The sequence below is a fragment of the Parasteatoda tepidariorum genome, chromosome 3, assembly GCF_982258835.1.
Source record: "Parasteatoda tepidariorum strain Cologne lab strain chromosome 3, Ptep-v5.0, whole genome shotgun sequence".
NCBI classification, from domain to species: domain Eukaryota; kingdom Metazoa; phylum Arthropoda; class Arachnida; order Araneae; family Theridiidae; genus Parasteatoda; species Parasteatoda tepidariorum.
Window position 1 is genome coordinate 5,835,289 of NC_141757.1, and position 20,710 is coordinate 5,855,998.

Genomic DNA, 20,710 nt, shown 5'->3' on the forward strand with positions numbered 1-20,710 from the left:
TAAAAAAAATTCATTTAATTTAATTTGCTTTTTTTTCCAATTCCTACTATTAATTAGTTCACGCTCTCCTCATATATCTTGTTCAAATCTTCACATGTTCAAACATCTTGTTCATCACATCTTGTTCAAATTTTCAATCTTTAATAAAAATACTTTTTATTCATCTCCACTCAGGTTCAAATACAAACTTGTCAAATACAAACTGTATTATGACACTTGATCATAATACAGTTTTTTTCAAATATTAATTTATTAATTAAATTATTTAATTAAATTTAATTTATTTAAATTTAATTAAATAATTAATTTAAATTTAATTAAATAATTAATTTAAATTTAATTAAATAATTTATTTAAATAACTAATTTAATTAATTTAAATTTAATTTAATTTAATTAATTTTAGTTTTATACGAGAGAAAAATTGAAATTAGTTAATAAAAAGTAACTAAAATAAAATTTTTCCTCATTGACCTAAGTAGTAATTAGACCTAACCGTCGTTGAACAGCCGCCCCAATTTTATGGGTTTACGACTACTAATATTCAACTCCGTGGCCTTGTCATTTTGAATCCAATCCAGAAGACAAGAGAGTTCCTGGATCAAGTATTGGGAGAAATTTGCGTTAGCGGTGGACTTTTTGATGGGACTAACCCGCATTTGCGTTACACGGAGAGGAAAAGCACGAAAATCTCCCACCGTTACCCTGACGGCAAGAAGACTTTAACCCATGATCCGTCTACCATTGAGGATATTTTACGTCAGCACTGTGGTCGGTGCAAGATGGATGCGGAATTCGTATCGACCAGCCATGGCTAGGATTCGAACCTGGGTTCATCTCATCGGAAGGCGAACGCTCTATCCCCTGAGCCATCACGGCTCAAGTTTGATGTTTTGTTCAAAAAATTTTCCAGCACAAGCCTAGTACTAAAAATTTGGTCAGTAGTAGATCTAGCAGTTCTAAAACCATTGTCGCCTATTGTGTTTTTCTGCATTGGGTTTCAATCTTTTCGCAATAATTGTTGAGAGTACTTTGTAAGAAGTGCTCAAAAGCGATATCCCATGATGTTCTCACAAATCAAAATGTCTTCTTTTCATGGCAAATAATAACTTTTCGCAAAAATTAAATTGTCGCTAATTAACATTCTAACTTATGTAGAGATACTTAGCTCAACTTTAATTCACCATTTTGCTGATAAAGAGTAACTGACATTATAGGTCACATGTGTGGGTATGGGAGATCTTCTTTAAGTGCAAGTACCCAATTTTGGGTTTGAGAAATTTTCAATTGGTAGTGCAAGCACCCAGTTATTTTTTGCGGAATTAGAAATTCACGAAAAAAAGAATTGAAACAGGTTTGCGGTGATTTCATGAAAATTTCGTTATTGGATCAACTAAAGCGGAATATAATAAGTAGAGCCCGTATTTTGATGACCTAAAAAATCTCAATTAATGCCCTTAAAAAGTGCAAAAAATGCCCTTATGAACTGCAAAAAATGCCCTTAAAAGTGCAAAAAATGCCCTTAAAATGCGAAAATTGCGCTAAAAATGCCTTATGACATGACTTATATAGAAGTAAAAATATTGTGATGAAATTATTATGAGTCGTTTCAAAAAATATAAAGCAATGCAATACTTGTTCTACGTTCATTAAAGTTTGACAAATATGTTTTATATCCAAAAATAACAACAAAAAAAAATATATATATTGACTGCAAAGCATTTTCATTTTGTATAGAAACTTAAATGAATATAACAACTTCCATCTCATAATATTACTAAATATCAGAATTACAGTGGATTATTAAATTTTTTTTTTAATATTTTGAAATGTAAACGAGCGTCTCTTGTCTGAAAGCAAATTTTTATACCAGGAGAAGCTTCCTTCAACGTCTACTGATGTTATTGGTGCGTACTTGAAAAGGACGGTCACACTTACTGACAATTCTTCTTCAATTTGAAAAGATGTTGCTTCACCTGTTAATATCCTAGAAATTTTCTTCATTGTTTGGAAGCCAGTGTAATAATAAAAAATTATAAAAAATAATAAAAATTAGAAAAATTTAACAAAAAATTTAAAAAATGCTTTAAAATGCAAAATACGCCCCAAATTTTTAAAGAAAATGCCCTATAAATCTCAAAAAATGCTCTAAAGGACAAAGAATGTCCAAAAATGCAAAAAATGCAAAAAAATGCAAATGTCATCAAAATCCGGGCCTTAATAATAAGGAAGCAAAAATATTTGTAATAAAGAAAAGCACTCAAAATGAAAGTTATCTGGTTTTTTTTTTTTAAAAAAAAGCAATCAGGAGCACATAATTTCCTTTATTATAATTATTTAACTCATTTCGTTAAAAAGATTTTTTTTTTCATTTCAAGGTTTTTTACTAATTTTTACTATTTTGTTTATTTTCTTTCTAATAAAGTTTTCTTTCGAAAAAATGTTTTTGACTCAAGTAAATCATTTTGCTGTAATTCTTGGTGAAAAAAATTCTTATAATAATCAGGTTTTTATTTTACTATAAAAACAATCAGAAGGACGTAATTTCTTTTATTAAATTTATTTAATTCATTTCGTTAAAAATGCTTTTTACTATTAAAGGTTTTTTATTATTTTTTTACTATTCATTTTATTTTCTTTCTATTAAAATTATCCTTCGAATTTTAATTTTTTCCGACGCAAATAAATTCCTAATTCCCTGTAATTCTTGGTGTAATAAATGCTATAATAATAAATGTATATAAATGTGGATATAAAATCATAACACAGGAAAAATTACTGTTTTTTTTATTATTTTTCAGATATCCGGTGTAAATAAATAAAATCAAGATTTTCAATATTACGACAAAAAGTCAGACTTGACAAAAAAAATTAATTACGTCTACGCGACTATTTAAAAACCAATATTACGACCACGGAAATTTGTTAATTTATTTAATACGCACTCTCCCTTGATTGGAATTTTTTCTCATTTCGTAATACCTACCAGAATTTCTTCTCGTTTGATTTTTCCTCCTTATAATCATTTTCATTATATTTCCTCCTAAGTCACGTGAATTAGGGTTGCAAACGAAACATGTTTTTATTAATTGCGAACACGATACATATTTACTCAACAAAAACGAAGAGAAAAATGATTTTTCTTTTTCATGAATGCAAACAAATATTATTTTGATAGGAATAATTTATTTCATCCTAATTAATTACATCAACTACTGGAGTACATTTTGAGAAAATGATGCAACTTGTAAAACTTCGAAAAGGATGAACGTAAATTGGTATATTTGTACTAAGAGATTCGGTACTCCAAATTTAAATAATTATTTATTGCGTTGACTTTTTTTCTTTCTACTTTTAAGTTTTATTGGAGTTTGTTTATTTCGGATTTTTTTTTTTGAGTTTTTATTGGAGAAGATACAAAAACAGAATTTTATTTTTTTTATTTTATAAATTAAAATTAAAAACACCACTTTCGATACTTTTTTTGTGGATTTAATACCTTTAAACTAGAGATTTTATGTAAACCAAAATAAACTAGAAAAACAAACTAGGAAACAAAAACAGAACAAAACAAAAAATATAAATTTTTTATGAATCAAAGTTAAAACACCAATTTTGATACTTTATCATATATAATACCTTCACATTTTTTCATTTTTCTAAAGGTCACGTCAAATAAGATTTTTAAAAGATGCAATTGCCGACTTTATTTTATAATGAAAATATTTATCTTATTTGAATCTTTTCAAAATTGCTTACTAAAGCGAAGTTTAAAAAAAAATATTTCTTTTATTTTCCCGAAGATATTTTTATCAGAGGAAACTGCAGTTTCATTCTTCCTAATAGATATTAAGGGAAAAAATTAAATTTAGTAAAATAATATTTTCTTAACTAAATAGACTTTCTTACATCTTTTTACCACGACAACATTCCTATACAATTAACTGCTTAAGCTTTCATGGCAATCAGTAAAAACTTAGTTGAATATATTTTCATTTTTCTTGTAATTTGTTACCAAGATAAATTTACGAAGCAATGACACCATTTCTACATAGATGTTTTGTAGTGAAAAATTGCCAAATTTATCCCATGTACTATCTTGAAACACTACTACAGCAATGGAGAGCCTTCTTACCACGTGTTCAAGAGTAAAAGTAAACAGTGCGCATGCGTCGTCATTGCAAGCGTTGCTATGGCGACCGCTGCTGTTTGATAAATTTTTAGAATTCTTTTTTTCTTTTAATTTTTATTAATCACTAGCCGCCTAAGGCGGCCAGCTGTCCGCCACGCTGAAGGTTTTCACAAATAAAGTTTTTTAAAACATAGCAGGAAATCTGAAGATTAGTGGACAATTAAAGTGTTCCTGTCCAGCAATTTTGTCTTCATATCCAGTTCTGCTGCAGATGTGTTATAGCTCTTGAGGATGTTTGAAATTATATAGCTACAACGCTTAAGAAAAAAAAAACTAAAATGCTAAATACATGAAAAGAACACGAAAACGAATAAATTTTTTATGGTATCAATTTCTATTTCTATATAATTTTTTATGGTATCAAATTCTATTTCTATATCTGTTACGTCAAGCACTCAGGTATTATAATTTGATCTAGTTGTGCTTGTATAATTTTGATCTAGTTGCGCTTTCTACGTCATTTTGTTAACATCGTTTGGTTTGTTATTTAACATCATTTGGTTTGTTATTTCTAAGTTAACTTTCAAAAAATTGGCTGGCATCAGCATTTTTATTCTTTAAGTTGTTTATTTTTTCTTTTGGAATTCGTTCCTTTTTAGCGAAATGTTTTTCAACCTAATCGAATTCTTTGCCGACTGTTCTCTGTATATATAAAGAAAATAAAGTAAATATTTTTAAAGTGTTGTGAAAAGAATTTTTAGTTGTACAAAGTACTACAATATCGCTATAAAAATTATCGTCTTCGCTTAAGAAAAAAAAATAGAGCGTGGAAAGAAGAAGAAAAACTTATTATAACAATTATGAACAGCGACAAATATATCAAAGCGAAGCGTTCTATTTACGTATCGAATATGTTGCCACATTTTTAATACAAAAGTTAAACTTTTCTCCACTTTAATAAATGTAAACTAATGCGAACTTTACAATTAAATTATTAATTCCTTCGTATATTATTGGTTTAAGTTGTCGAAAATTAATATTTCAATTGTGAGGTTCGCATTAGCATACATTTATAAGAGTGGAGAACAGTATATGCATTTTTTAATAGTTTTTTGAATATGGCTCTTTGAAGACGAAAAAGCAGACGAAAAGCATAGACTTACAAAATGACTGATAACTAAATAACTAATCAAAATTTTTGAAAAAGAAAAAAAATACTTCTTCATAATGTCAAAACACAATTATGGGCCGAGTTTCGTGCCCGGGCGAGGCTTCTGGGGCGATATATTGTGATTACAGACACAAACACACACACACAGCCGCGTTTATTATTATGTATAGATATTAATATAATAAAAACTAAACTCAGTGGCACGACAGCCCATAGAGGGCCAGGGCCCACTGCGCCCGTCTCAGTTTTCTTGACCTTGGTCTCTGGGGTGCAGGAGCAGATGTTCTGGTCAGGTGGTAAGTCGAGCGTGGAACCCCCAGTGTTTAGTTCCCAAGCATGCTTGGTACTCATTTATCGACCCACTGAAAGGATGAAAGGCTGAGTAAACCTTGCACGGCCCGAGGATCGAACCCAGGACCTGTGGCACGGGAGCGCGAAGGGCTACCACTCAGCCACTGGGCATTATATTAACATAATACATGATATAATAAATAGTCAATATTTATATATTATATCGTCTAGTTTATCCAATCATCGAATTTATATTGTCTAATTTAACTAATTGATAAACTAACGTAAACAAGTGCAAACCGGTTTCAATCACGTCAGAACAATAAAGCTGTGTAGTATCGCCTAATAAATGAGATTTTACCATGGAATCTTATAGTGCGTCTAATAACTTAGCCAATCAATAAATCATTGTAACAATATTCAGAAAAGCAGTAGAAAATCCTTTGTTATTTCCCTTGTTTTATTCTAACTTTTACTCCTTGTATTTTTAACTTAATCGTTAAGAAGTTCAACTCTCACGATTCTAAAATAAGAATATATTTACACGCAAAGAATAAAAATTCACTTTCTATTTCAAGGACATGTTGCGAAATTCAACAAATCAATTCTGAAAAAGAAGAAAAAAATAGAATTTTTTAACTTTAAATAAAAAATGCAAACGATGGAAGAAACGAATCGTTAGTAAGTATGATCTAGCAATTGATTTTAATTACATTCTACTAAGCAAATTTTTTTTTCAATGAATTTGCATTACGTTTGGTAAAATCATCATAATTTTTTTAATAATCATTCTCACTGGAATTAATTCAAGGTCACGTTTCGAGGCATATTTTTAAAATGAAAAATAATTTAAAAAAATAAGCATGAGATAAAATTTGTAGAATATCGTAAAATATTCGTAAGAATTCCATTTTAATTTTTTAAAAAAAAATAGAAATAGGATAAATTGAATGCACTGTGGGTGCATTTTTGACTAAAAAAAGGGGCAACTAACAGACAATTTTGCCCATTTGCAAAATGGGTGTTGTTTTGGGTTTGATGGCGTGCCCACCTTATTTGGACGTCATCACACTTTTCAACTGTATTCAAGAGTAATGGTAATTAGTGCGCATGCGTCACCATTACATGCGTTGCTATGGCGTTGCTATTGATACATTTTTTTAGAATTCTTTTTTTCACTTTTAATTTTGTTATGCATTAAGTAGGTGAATTTATTTTTGAGATATGGGACCAGAGAGATGCCATAAGTACTTCTTGAGTTATGAATAAATGAGAATTTTATCATTTGAACGATATTTTTGTTTTTATTGCTTCAATTAAGAATCAGAAATTCTAAACGACAGTTGTTGTTGGCCATTAAAGCAAGGGGTGCGATTGTTCTTGTTTTCCAGTGGCACCATCTATGGCCAAGAGCTGGAGATCTGCCATACCCATATGTCACACCCGTTTAAAGAGCGGAACCATTCATACTTCCATTCATTCATCCACAGATCGTTATTTTGATCTGAACCAGAGAAGGATCAATCTCCGATTCAGTACCCCCAGAGGTTTAATTTGTTGTGAGAACATGGAGGACTTCCTGATTCGACAGATTTAACATGAACCAGTCATCATTTATTACACGGGGAGATTTTGGTCAGTTGGATTCGAACTCCCGTTCTCACAAACGCGAGTCCAGCTCCCTGTCTGCCAGGCTATCTAGGCCCCTAAAATTGCATTATATAACTACATTTGTAACAAAGTAGTTGTAGTAAACTACAAAAATTATGTAGTTTTTCCTACAATTGTATTATATTTCATAGAATTAAAAAAAAAAACATTTTAAAATATACATTGTTTCAGAAGATACATTGTACAAGTTGAAGAAATCTGGGTTTGGTAAGAATTTTTGTTGTTGTTGTTAATTTACGTCACACTAGAGCTGCACAATGGTCTATTGGCGACGGCCTGGGAAACATCCCGGAGGATGATCCGAAGACATGCCATCACAATTTTGATCCTCTGCGGAGGGGATGGCAACCCCGCTTCGGTAGCCCGACGACCTGCGCGCGAAGTCGAGCACTTTACGGTAGCACAGTTTAATGAGGACCCATACCGCACACCCTCGGTTCCTACGCAGACTGATCCAAGTGGTCACCCACCAGCACACTGACCGCAGCCAGTGACTTCGGTGATCTGCTGGGAACCGTGTCTTAACGATCAGTCCACTGCGGGACGAGTTTGGTAAGGAAAATTGGTGAAAGTATTATTTCTAGGTTAAAAATGGTCTACAATAAGAATATGAGTTTTAAACTTGATTTTAAAGCTTATGATTTTGAACATAGTTTAAGACAATCATTAGCCTTGAATTTTTGTATTGGTATTCCATTAAGAAAAACTTATCGTGTTACCTATTGTTGACAGATTTTTTTACTTTTACTTTGGGAGCTTTTTTAAATTTTTTTTAAAGAGAAACCCCAAATATTGCCATTGATCAAAAAGCTGACCAACAAATAACAAAATGTTACATTTACAACTGATCGCAGTTACAAAATATTTAGATAAAAAATAATAAAACTCGGAAAAATTAAAATGAATTTCAATTGCGTTTTTAGATTGTAAAAAATTAAAAGTTCACGAGCTTTCATTTCAATAAATTTTTAGAAGTTATAATTTGAATATGAGCAATGAAATATAATATTGAAAATTTATTTAATTTTCTCGTTTGAATTTCTGTCGTATAAAAATAGTTTCATTTTTATGCAGTTTTGTTTATTGATCGCCATCTTATTTTTTTGTTATTTTTCCCAATCACACAATATTTTCTCTTATAATCCATATTTCAAATTAGACATTAAAGATTTTTTTTATCGAATGCGTTTTCAAAAATGAATTGAAATTTAAATGCTGGAAATTAAAATGAGTTTATAAATTTTCCCGTTGGAATTCCTGTTTCGCAAAAATGTTTCATTTTAATACTTAAAATTATTGTTTGTTGATTGTTACCTTAATTTTTATAGATATGTTACAACAACAAACCCTTTTCACTTAGAAATTACTATGAAAGCCACAAAAACGTATTTTCTCCGAAAAGCACACTTTTTTGCAGACTGATTTAGATCTTTCATTTGTTACTTTTCCAATTTACTTTTAATCCATCTAGAAACAACAGCCTTTTAATATCTATTTTTTTTACTTTTAAACTGAATTGTTAAAATGATTTGAATGAAAGGAAAATCTCTGGTGAATAATTAAAAAAAATTGTAAAATATTTTTTTGCGAATATTTTATTATTATTGCAAAGTTTTGCACATTAATTTAATCGAATTACTTAATTTAAACATGGTTACTTTTACTTATTTATTCAGCTTACAAACTAAGACAACATAAAATTAAGCTAATTCATACCAAGCGCCGCCATGGCTCAGGGGTTAAGGCACTAAATTATTATTATGAAGGTCTAGGGTTCGATCCAAGGTGGCGGTTTGAGGTCTATCCAACTTCAGATCGATGGGTAATAACTTGTTTGAGAATGATGTCCTTTTTTATACACTTCGCTTTAACCGAGTTAGTCGTGGTCCTCATAAACTCGGATAATTGGAACTGAATTATATCAATACTAGGAGGCTCCGCCCCCTGCTCGCTAACGCTCGCCAACCCCCGAGAATTGCTACGCAATCCTATGTGGTTCACGCCGTGAACCATGGCTCGCTGCGCTCGCTCGCCAACGAACACAATGTTCTAGCACAAAGACATAATATATTATCATCAAAGACATAGTATTTTTCATCAAAGACATAGTATTGCACTTATGTAGAAGAATTCTACCAATGTTCTTATTGGCTTTTAAAAAAGTATATTAGCTATTTAGATTGTACATGGTGAAAAAATCAAAACATTAGCTAAATAAGAAACATATTAGCAAAATAAATTATCAAACATTGCTTCACTAATATTCTGCATTTTAAAGAGTGAAAATTCAATGCATAAATAAACGCGAAATATAAAAAAATTCAATGCATTCAATACAAACACTTAAACGTTTTTTAGACGTTTAGGTAGCTCCTAGTAGAAAATATCAATTCAACAGCGGCCTTTTAAAGCATTCTCACTTCAATTAATTAATTAATTCCTAATTGGGTATAATATAGCCTACGTCACAGGTTGTGTTGTTCCTACTAAATTTAACCCATGAACGGCATTTTCTGCGAGCCTAACTTCAAGCCACAAATAAACAAACGAAGTGTTCGATCGTTTAAATATCTGCTCGCCAGATTTTATTGCATTATAAAGAAAAGTTATTGAAACTAAATACAACTAAATAAACAACAACAACTAAAACAAATAACAACAACTTCTATTAACAATAACTAAATAAACAACAACTAAATTCCATTCGTTTAGCATTGCGTCATATGTTGTTCCTACTAAATCGAAGTAGTTGTGTTTTTTCATATTATACCCAATTGAATTTAAATTAAATATTGTAATGTTTTTAGTGCATGAATCTGAATTGAACAACCTGATAATGCTCACTCTGGTTATTGTTATCTGGTTGCTCACTACGTGCTCTTGCGCGCCGAATCCAATCAATTAAAAATGAAAACTGTTGCCAGCGCGAGAAAAGAAATATCATCGGTTTTATTGATACATACATACATACGTACGTATTAGCGTTTTATATAATAAGATAGATAAAACACCAATTTGTTTAGTTTATTTACATCAGTGAAACTAAAAAGATGTTTGTATAACGTGTAAAGTACGATAACTCAAACTTTAACGGCCTCCCAGACAATGTGAACATAAAGTTTGCGTACATACTCCAACATTGCAATGCAGACAGACCCATTTCATTAGGATACTCTTTGTCTAAATAATAATAAAAAAGCGACTATTGCTTTGAAAATTTGTCATCTTTCATCATCGACCTATTAAAGTATGTTTCTGTTCGATTTAGGCAAACCAAATAGTTTTTTTTTTTATCATTTCTATCATCTATAATGAAATGGAAGCTGTACAAAGTAATCTTAAGGTATCACGAGTTGTTGCAGCGCTGGAAATAAAAATATTTGAATACTTCTTCCTATGAATAACGCTAACGTTTTATAGAAGAATAGAAATATTAAATTGTCAGCGCACAGTGGGGGAAAAACTATTTTTTAGGAACAAAAGATTAAAATTTATTTTTCAATTCCTATTATTAGTTCATACTCTCCCCATATCTTGTTCAAATTTTCTATGGTTAATAAAATACTTTTTATTCATCCACTCAAAATCAAATACATTTTTTTTAACTTTTAGTGGATGAAACTTGATGTTAATATAGTTTTTTTTCTTCCAAATATTAATTCATTCATTAAATTAAATTCATTTATTTTAGTTTTATATGGTAGAAAAGATTGCAATTATTGAATAAAAAGTAACTAAAATAAAATTTGTCTTTGTTGACCTAAGTGAGAATTGACTTAAAATAACTTTTTTAATATTACTAGTTACAAGAACAGATAAAAGGCTCATCATGAGTCATTGAAAATTGCACAAAATACGCTCACCTCTGAAAGGGTTATTTTAAGGGTTGTTTGATTTATTGCATTCTGAAAAATTGTATTTTTCATAATTTATTGATTTGACAACCACACTGGCGAGTTCTGAGAACAGAACTTAATTTGAAAGTCATTCAGTGTGGGGATAGTAGCAATCGACTATATCAGGGGTGGCGAACCTTTATGCACCAGCGTGCCATTTTTTCTAAAAAAATGTTTAATGAGATCATAGACTTCATTCAAATAATTTTGACTTCGTGATTTTTTGAAAATAATGATACAAAATAGCATCAACTTAAAACTATTTATTTACTATAAAAAAAAAAAACATTTTGCAATGTCTCAGTTATACGCGTAGTTCAACTTAAAGTAACATCAGTGTGACTTCTGTTGAAGATAAGATGAAAAATAACTTATATTAGGTTGTAAAATATGTTGGTTTAAGCAGGACTGTTAAATTATTTTTTGCTAGTCATTTATTGTTAGCTTGTTTTTTAAGGTTATTAATTGTTTTTTGACATTAATTATTAATTTTTTTTGTCAATAATTGCCTATTTTTTTGTTCTTTGTGAATTTTAATTTCATTGTTAATATGCTTCATAGTAAACTTTGCGATCGGTGGCGTGCCCAAAATATTGTGTCGCGTGACATAAATGGCACGCGTGCCATTGGTTCGCCATCCCTGGACTATGTCATCCTTCACGTATAAGAAGGTACCCCAACATAGAAGCGATGCCTTACATCAGCATTTCCCAAAGTGTGGTACGCGTACCCTCAGGGGTACGGAACAGTTTAGCGGGGGGTACGCGTTCTTATGCGAAATATCTGCTACAAACGAAAATTTCAAAAAATTTTACTTAAAAACAAAGCTAGCCAAAAAAACTTACGATTAATTATTTTTCTATTGGCTATTTTTGCAGAGTAAACAGTTAATAATTAGTGCTGTCAACAGCTAGTTGTGATTTCTAACTTTTGAGCAATTTTTTTATAGTAAAAAATACATTCATTTTTTTATTAGTGGTACGCAGCGTTGCGAAAAATTTAGAAAGGGTACACAAAAGTCATAAGTTTGGGAAACACTGCCTTACATACTAGTGAATTGGAATTATATTTTTGTAGCGGTAAAGGCACTAATAACATAAAAAATCAAGATAATTTATATAGATAAAAGTATGAGCTCAGATGCGCACGAACATCCAGTTTATAATTAGAAGGCGCACCTGGCAGGGCCACTCTGTGACATTTTTGATCATTGATTTCATTTCTAAATCCCTATGAAATGACCCACTTCCATTGAAGTAATCACTCTGCATACAAGAGCCGTAAGAATATTCTTCTTTTTTTTTTTTTAAATATTTAATAAAACGACATCATTAAGCTTTAAACACTGGTGTCAGAAATTAAGACACCATCGAAATAAACAATTTAATTTTAACAGTTTCATAATAAAATGACTTTTTTCCTTCAGGAAATCTCATTGTTTTGCTAAAATACCCCACAACTAGGCTCACAAATCAATAAAATAAGTTACAAGAGTAGTAAACATTTATTTCCCTAACCATTAATACTGTTAAGTACGTTTTTTAAAAAAAATCTATTTTCATGGTTTTTATTATTTCTTTTTCTATGCTTTAATTTTAAACAATAGTTTTAATGAAACAGAAAAAGCTCTTTTGCGCATTTTGATGGGATAAAAGAGATTGTTATTAATAATAACAACAATTATATCACTAACAATAATAATTGCACTTATTACTTACGTTCTTGCTCACTTTTAATCTATCTAGAAACAACAGCCTTTTAAGATCTATTTTTTTTTAAAGTTTGAACTAAATTGTTAAAATGATTTGAATGAAAGGAAATTCAGTGGTGAATAATTCAATTTAAAAATTACGATTAAAATATTTCAATTTATTAAAAAAATTTGCATATTAATTTAATCGAATTACTTAAAGCACTAAATTAATATTGCGTCGGCACTAAATTAAGGCACTAAATTAATATTGCGTCGGGCTAGGGTTCGATCCGCTGTGGCGGTTTGAAGCCCATACAGCTTCATATCGAAGGGTACTAACTTGTTTGAGAAGAAAATGCGGCATGTGCGCAATGATGACCATATTTCCACCTTCATGGCACAGATTTTATTATTATTTTTTTTTTGCTATGCTTTAATTTTAAACAATAACTTTAATAAAACAGAAAATTTATTTTGCTCCATTATTTTGCTATTATTGTTATTAATAATAACTACAATAAAATCACTAACAATAATAATAGCTCAAAAATTATTTGTTGCCAGATTCTAGTAATATGTTTTTAAAATAAGTCGTCCCATACTAGATGTCGGAAAAGGCTGAATATTTAGGTTTTGTTTTAATTTCTTATCGTTCATAATATAATAAGAAAAATTCTATAGCTTTTCTATAATAACTTTTTTCTCTCTATAAAAAAAAATCGTAAGAATCGCCACCGCTTATTTCGAGTGTTATACTTAGCGTTACGTTTAGTTTTGCAGAAAAAACTATAGTCCTTAGAAACTTAAAAATGCGAAGTTTTTTTTAATTATTTTTTTATAACAGTCGTTGAACAGCCGACTCAATGTTTGGGTTTACGACTGCTAATATTCAACTACATGGCTTTGTAAGTTTGAACCCTATCCAGAAGACAAGAGAACTCCTGGATCAAGTATTGGGAGATGTTTTACCTTCGTTGAGGAATTCTTGATGGAACTAACTAGCATTTGCATTACACGGAGAGGAAGGCAGGAGAACCTTCCACGGTTAGCCTGATGACAAGGGGACTCTAACCCATGATCCGTCGACCACTCAGGATATTTCATGTCAGCACTGTGCAAGTGGGATGCGGACTTCATATCTACCAGACATCGATGGATTCGAATTCATTTCACCTTATTAGAAGGAGTATGCTCTTTTCCCTGAGCCATCGCGGGTCAATGCTAAGGTTTGTAGAAAAATGAAGAGGGAGTAGAATGAGCAATCGGTAATTAGTTGCCAGAATAGACTTGTATTAGGAAAAATGTCTATTATAGGCCAGAAAGAGAATGCAACTAAATTTGAGGAATTTATTGCAAAGTTTTTGAAACTCGAAAAGTTGTATAAATTGCTTTAAAGAAATGGATGTCTTTAAAAAGTATTACGAGAGATAAGAAACTAATATAAAGTTATGAATTATTAATTCTCATTTATTATTTCTTATTGTGTCAAATATAAGTTTAAATATTTTCCTTCAAAAATAACAATCGTTCATTTTGATACGATTAACATCAAAAAAATTATCTCACTAAATTATATTATTTATATAATTTGCCAGGAAGTGGGAAAGGTTATGAATTATTAATTCGCACTTATTATTTCTTATCGTATCAAATATAAGTTTAAAATTTTTTTTTTCAAATACAATAATTAATGGCCGGGATAGCCTGGTTGGTAGGGCACGAGACCCATATCCACGAGGTCGTAGGTTCGATCCCCGCCGGCCGAAGACTCCCCGTGTAGTAAATGATGACTGATGCAAGCTAAATCTGTCGAGTCGCAAAGTCCTCCATGTTCCCATAACAAATCAATACCTCTGGGGGTACTGATTCAGGAGTTTCCTTGTCTTCTGGATTGGTTTGAAATGACAAGGCTACGGAGTTGAACATTAGTAGTCGTAAACCCAAAAAATTAGGCTGACTGTTCAACGACGGATAAAAAAATTTAAAAAAAAAACAATAATTCGAGCCCCGATGGCTCAGGGGATAGAGCATTCTCCTTCCAATGAGGTGAACCGGGTTCGAATCTCAGCGATGGCTGGTCGATATGAATCCGTATCCGGCTTGCATCGACCACAGAGCTGATTCTCCACACCATGTAACGCAAATGTGGTTTAGTTGTAACAAAAAGTCCTGAACGAGTGCAAATTTCTTCCAATATATGATCCAGGAGTTCCCTTGTCTTCTGGATTGTGTTCAAAATTACAAGGCTACGGAGTAGTCTTAAACCCAAAAAATTGGATCAGCTGACCAACGACGATTACAAAACAAAATAAAAAATGCAATAATTGTTCATTTTTATACGTTTAACATAAGAAAAAATTTCTCATTAAATTATACTATTTATATAATTTAGAGTCATCCTTGTTTTAAAAAACATGAATTTAGTGAAAAACAAAAGGAGGGCCACCATGGGGGCTAGGTGAGCAGAGCGAGCAGGGAGTGGAGCTTCATAGTTCTATATAAATTGGTAAAAAAAAGCGTCTTAGAGAGTTGACATTAAAAAAAGTTCGAGAATTGTTTTTCTATAAACATGTAAATGGACATGAAGAATAATGCAAATTTGAAATAAGGAAAGAAATAACAAATTGCTTCCGTTAGTTTAGAGGCAAAATCGTTATAAAGTTAGGGAAAATGTAGTTGATCTTAAAAATTATCACATCATGCTGCTAATAAGGAAAGCAATATTTCTCAAGGTAACTGAATTAGAAGGCCGGGCTTAAAAATGGTAAACAAACAAGTGACACACTTACTTACAACACACGGCACCGAAAAAATATTCTTGGAATTAGAATATAAACATTAGGGGTGCACTGAATGTAAAATAGAACTAACGGGACAAATTAATAATTCTTGATCACATTATCTAAGATGCAATTTTAATGGTTCGAAAGATTATCCTTAAATAAGTGAGTACATTTAAATAAAAGATATTTTAGGTCATGAGATCAGACACAAAGACCATTTTTCAATCCCTACTATTATTACAACCTCTCCCTATATCTTGCTCAAATTTTCAATCGCTGTATAAAATACTTTATATTATATAACTATAATATAAAGTATTTTATATTATATAGTTATTTTATATAGTTATATAACTATATAAAATACTTTATATTCATCCACTCAATTTCAAATACATTTTTTAAAACTTCTAGTGGATGACTACTTGATGTGAATACAGTTTTTTCAAATATTAATTCATTCATTAAATAGGGATGAGCGGAAAACGAAATGGAATTTTCTGATTCGTTAAGAGTTAATCATTGTTCTAAATTTAACCATAAGCGATTCAGTTTTTTCACATATTTTAAAAATACCATCAGGGATATTTTCTAACTTATAGCTCTATTTGAACAAAAAAATAGTTTATTGTTCACATTTAGATATTTAATTATTTTATATTCGCTGTGTCAGGAACATGACGTGGTAGCACGTGTGGTCCACGTCACCGAATTTAGAATTTTATAGTTGTCTGATGCCACGCCCCTTTTTTTTCCTTTCAATTCTTACTATTAGTTCACACTCTTCCTATATATATTTATATATCTTGGTCAAATTTTCAATCGTTTAATAAAATTCTTTTTATTTATCCACTCAATTTCAAATAAATTTCTTTTTTTTAACTTGTAGTGGATGTGACACTTTATGTTAATGTAGTTTTTTCAAATAATAATTTATGAATTAAATTTAATTCATTCATTTTAGCTTTATGTGGGAGAATTTTTTTAAATTATTTATTGAAAAGTAACTAAAATAAAACTTTTATTTGTTGACCTAAGTAGAAATTGAATTTAAATTATTTTTTTTAATAATACTTGTTTAAAGACAAATTTGGATAATTGACCCTAAGGCAGCCACCATCTGATAAACAGGAAACCCATCATTTAGGCAGGAGTTAGAACCTAATAGAGTTGACTTCACTTTTTCGTATTTCTCTAGAGCTCGAGAACTTAAAGTGAATCCAAAACTTTTTGACCACAGTTCTAAAATTCCTTTTTAAAAATAATTAAAAAAATTAATATACAATACGAATTAAATTGTTTTGATAAATCAAAAGTCTATTTTTTTTAAAAAAAAATGAGTATTTATTCTTCTATAAGTATTAGTTGAAGAAATTTTGTTAATTGTTATAAAAGTTTTGTTTGAAATATACCAAACATGAGATACTATTCTAAATGAAAATTTGAGCTTAACAATAGTGACGATGTTTATTATTATTATTATTATGCATGTAAATTGGTGTAAATTATATTGTTTTTAAAAGTACAACTTTTAAAAACTCAAGAAGCACCTTATCTTCAAAAATATATATTTCCAAATCGAAGGTACTATGCGATAGTACCAAGATAGCGCATCTAATCTTAAACCATGGTTATTTACTGATACTTTTTGGACTTTATAGTAAAGGTTTGTAATAAATTCTACTTATTTTGATTATTTTTGTAAAATATAATTTTTATCCTTCTTGAAAAATAAACATGAGGAGGATATTTCAACATCATTCTGGCTGCAAATTCAAAATATGTATCCAGTCTTAACAGAAAAAGTTATGAAATATATTTTGCCTTTTCTAACTTCATATTCGCTTTTCACAGAGCTTTTCTAACTTCATATTCGCTTTCGAGTTCGACGACTTCAAGTAGCTTTTTCAGCATTCGTGAACATTTAGTCGAAAAAAAAGAAATAGATTATTGGACCTGGAATCAGACTGAAATTGACCACAAGAGAACCGAATTATGATCAACTGTTATCATAGCAAAAACAATATCATCCTTCTCACTGATGCAAATAAACTTGTTAACAAAACCTTGTACCAAAAAAGAAAAATTATCATATTTTTAAAAAAATTCATTTATTTTTTTTATTAGTGATACACAGTGTTACGAAAAATTTAGAAAGGGTACACAAAAGTCATAAGTTTGGGAAACATTGCTTTAAGCGGTTTCTTTACGAACTTCAAATAACAGAGATTATTTAATAAGTATAAATCATGCTCACTGCTTACCGGATTATTTTACCAGATAATAAATCAGTAGCATCAATTCTTGAAATAAAGGCATTTAGTTCGATAAAAGTTCTAATAATTTTAACTTCATGATTATGTAAGAACGAAACAATAACAAAGGAATGTTAGGTATTTGTTATTTAACCCGATTTCGATACTACGAAAAATTCTTTAAAAAAAAAATTTAAAAAAAAATTATACAACAAAGTTTATTGTTAGCCTGAGTGACTATATTTAGAAATAATAATTTATGAAAAGAAGAAAAGTTCATGTACGCAATATCTGGATAAAATTCCTGTTTCTATTTAATGTTCATAATATAATATAATACAATATAATATAATATATTATTTTGCGCAATATATATTGTTTTATATAAACTATGCCATACAAATCTAGTTTGAGCATAAAATGCTTAGATTTAATTAAATTTATATTTACAAGACTCAGAAAACGTGCTTTGTAAAATATTAAAATGTTGTTCATTTTATAAACTAATACAAATTTATATTCTTTCTTAAAGTTTTTTACTGTAAAGGATAAAGTTAAAATGTCTTAAGATATTGCTTCGTTGTGAAAATAAACTCCAGTCAATGAGAATCGTACTCGGTAAAGCAGTATAAAAATGAAATTTCTACATTGGAGTTAATATTAAATTGAAAAAAAACGCGTTTTTATTTAAACATTAACAAACCAATGTATACAGTTTTGTAACGCTTACAATATATTTCGAAAAGTGTTCAAAATGAGTTTAATAGGCAATTCCAGACTTGCAAAATAATTGGAAAAAAAATTAACTAAAATATTTGAACTTTCCTTTAAAACATTTAAAAGATTAATTATTGATCGAATAGTTGTTAGTTTGCTACATTTAACAAACTAACAACTTTTTGAAAGTATTTTTCACAAGTAAAAGTAAATTTGGAGTAAATTTACTTGTGTTAATGTATTGATACAGTAAATTTAAATTTACATACCTATTGAAGGTATTTTTTTACAAAACGAACAAGTACTTTTTCATAATCTGCAAATTTTAAAAGAATAATGATGATAAAATAAGAAAAAAATCCTTCAAAACAAGTATATCGATATTCAGTGATTTGATTCGAACCTTTATTTAAATTTAAAACGTCTGAAAATTGTAAGAAAGAGTAAAATATAGCGCGTGGTTGACAGCATCTCCCTTCGAATTCAAAATTTATTCAATTCGATAAATTTTGGCTGTGAAAAATTGGAAAAAGAAAAAAAGACAAATCGATGATTCTTTTTACACATTCAACTTATCTTTAAAGCATTATCATTATCATTTTAAAAGCATTATTTTTGAAATATATTAAGAAATTATTTTATGAAATTAGACCAGAAATTAGAACTTGAATTATGATTTAAAAAAAAGTCGGTACTCACCATTTTTTCCGCAGTTCCAAATTAAGCAAACCTTCGAACTAACATAAAAATTCCTACCATAATCCTTCAAAACAAGTAAATCAATTTTCATTGTTTTGATTTGAACCGTTAATTAAATTTGAAACGTCTGAAAATTGTAAGAAAGAGTAAAATATCTCCATTCGAATTCAAAATTTATTCATTTCAATAAATTTCGGCTGTGAGAATTGGAAAAAGAAAAAAAGAAAGAAAAATCAATGATTCTTTTTACTCATTCAAATTATCTTTAAAGAAATTAGACCAGTTACTTTCGTAAACTTGAATCTGATCAAACAAGTGGTTACTCACCATTTTTTTCAGCAATTCTAAATTAAGCAAACCATCGAACAAACACAAAAAATTCCTACTATAATTCTGTTATCATTCCGAAGATTTACAAACATTCGATCCACAAAAAAGAAGTTTTCTGTTCTTCTTTTTATACAATTGACGCAGAAAATTCCGACCTGCTTAGCTTTCTACAACTACTATATATGAAAATTTCTGTCACTCTTGTTTTCACTTATTTCCCCTAAAGTAGGGAAAACGCTCAGTTGAAATATTCCCTATTCAGCGAGATTTATAAGTTGTCATGATTCCGTTACAGTTGCAGGACGAATGAATGAACGAATGATTAATCAAATCATAACAGCGAATGAAAGATCTCCGTATCGTCAATCAGTTTTTTTTTTCATTATTTTTTTTTTGAATGCCAATAAACTTAAAGACGAATGATAAGAAGTTGTGTAGATATTAATAAATGTCTTTTTGATGTTAATGTCTCCTTCATTTTTGGTTATTGTTTGAGTGAGTTTTACCTTAATGTTAAATTTGTTGAATATAACAATATGAGAGTTTTATAAAATATGTTGGAATCCACTACTTTTTAGTGCATTTTTGTAAAATAACTTTCAACTTTAAATAAGTAATATAAAATTTTTTTTTAAAGCCAATTCCTACTTTGGACAAACCAAGAAAAATCTTATTTTAGTTACTGTTTTATTAAATAATTTAAATTTTTTTTCCTAAATTTAAATCTAAATCTAATCAAACATTAATTAATTTAACTTAATTCATTAAATTTGATTCGAAATTTTTTATTTCTTTTAATTTTTATTAAATAATTAAAAAGTTTTCTCCCATATAAAACTGAAATTAATGAATTAAATTTAATGAATGAACTGAGGTGATTTTTGAGATATCTCTTTTTAATAAATAGTTTGCTCGGCATCTCACTTGCATGCACACAAAAGGGGAAGCAAAACAATGCTTTTAGTTATATCGTTTTACTTTTTCGGTTTAAAAATAACTATATATACATTCTTTTTACTTCATTTTACAACCGTCGTTGAACAGCTGACCCAGTTTTTGGGTTTACGACTACT

At 29.5% G+C, this 20,710-nt stretch overlaps 1 protein-coding gene across 2 annotated transcripts in view; it reads right to left on the reverse strand.

Moving 5' to 3' along the window:
- The window catches only part of LOC107437602 (G protein-activated inward rectifier potassium channel 3), a 43,806-nt gene extending 23,845 nt beyond the window's left edge, over positions 1-19,961 (reverse strand). The window contains exon 1 of one of the 2 annotated variants that reach the window (XM_087158670.1): positions 19,635-19,961. The gene's annotated coding sequence lies outside the window, so the exon portion shown is untranslated. Of the gene's footprint in view, positions 1-19,307; positions 19,331-19,634 lie in introns of those variants that run through there. The other variant, XM_087158671.1, reaches the window with a different exon arrangement.
- Between the last annotated feature and the right edge of the window lie 749 nt (positions 19,962-20,710).